Genomic DNA, 1230 nt, shown 5'->3' with positions numbered 1-1230 from the left:
AACGTTCAACGAGGTAGTCTCAACAGCTCCACTGGGCAGGGAATTCTACAGATTCACAACCCTTTGGGTGAAGAAGTTCCTCCTCAACTCAGTCCTAAAAATGCTCCCCCTTATTTTGAGACCATGTCCCCTAGTTCTAGTTTCATCTGCCAGTGGAAACAACCTCCTTTCTTCTACCTTATCTATTCCCCTTCATAATCTTAAATGTTTCTATAAGATCTCCCCTCATTCTTCTGAACTCCAATGAGTATAGCCCCAGTCTACTCAGTCTCTCCTTATAAGCCAACCCTCTCCACTCTTGCCTCAAATTAGTGAATCTCCTCTGTACCCCCTCCAGAGCCAGTATATCCTTTCTCAAGGAAGGAGACCAAAACTCCACAATACTCCAGGTGTGGCTTCATCAGCACCTTATACAGCTGCAACGTAACCTCCCTGTTTTTAAACTCCATCGCTCTATCAATGAAAGACAAAATTCCATCTGCTTTCTTAATTACCTGCTGCACCTGCAAACCAACTTTTTGTGAATCATGCACAAGAACACCCAGGTCTCTCTGCACAACAGCATGCTGCAATTTTTTACCATTTAAATAATAACTCATTTTGCTGTTATTCCTATCAAAATGGATGACCTCGCATTTACCAACATTGTACTCCATCTGCCAGACCCTCGCCCATTCACTTAGACTATCTCTATCCCCTTGCAGACTTTCAATGTCCTCTGCACGCTCTGCTCTGCCACTCATCTTAGTGTCATGTAAGGACCACATTGACAATGGATGCCTGTTAAGGGTCTTAACCGATGACTGGGCAGGAAGGTTGGCCTTATCAACCAGAACTTTCAGTGGAAGCGGGAAGGCAGTGGGTTTATGTACATCACCACCCCACCTAATTAAATGCCCTCTCTGCCTCAAATCTCGCCACTTGTGAGAGTAGAAGATTCTGTCCGGTGAGTTTGAGCAGTTAAAATCAGGCAAGTCAATTTGTTGGTCCGAGCTTTCTTAGTTCCTGCCTGGCACCATTTTCCCTTCACCAATGTTCCATTCAGGTGAGGTTCCTGTTACTGGTAGGTGGAGTCCCCATTCAAATGTAAAAGTTGCAGCCCAATGATGTAATCACCATAATGCTTATTTCTCCTGCAACCCTGGGCTATGTCTGCCAAATAAATTTGGGGGGGCGGGGGGGTGGTGTGGGGTGGGGGGGGGGGGGGCGGGGGGGGGGTTGTGGGGGTGG

Source organism: Mustelus asterias, chromosome 5 (genome assembly GCF_964213995.1).
Source record: "Mustelus asterias chromosome 5, sMusAst1.hap1.1, whole genome shotgun sequence".
NCBI classification, from domain to species: Eukaryota; Metazoa; Chordata; class Chondrichthyes; order Carcharhiniformes; family Triakidae; genus Mustelus; species Mustelus asterias.
Note: the sequence above shows the minus strand (reverse complement) of the source record.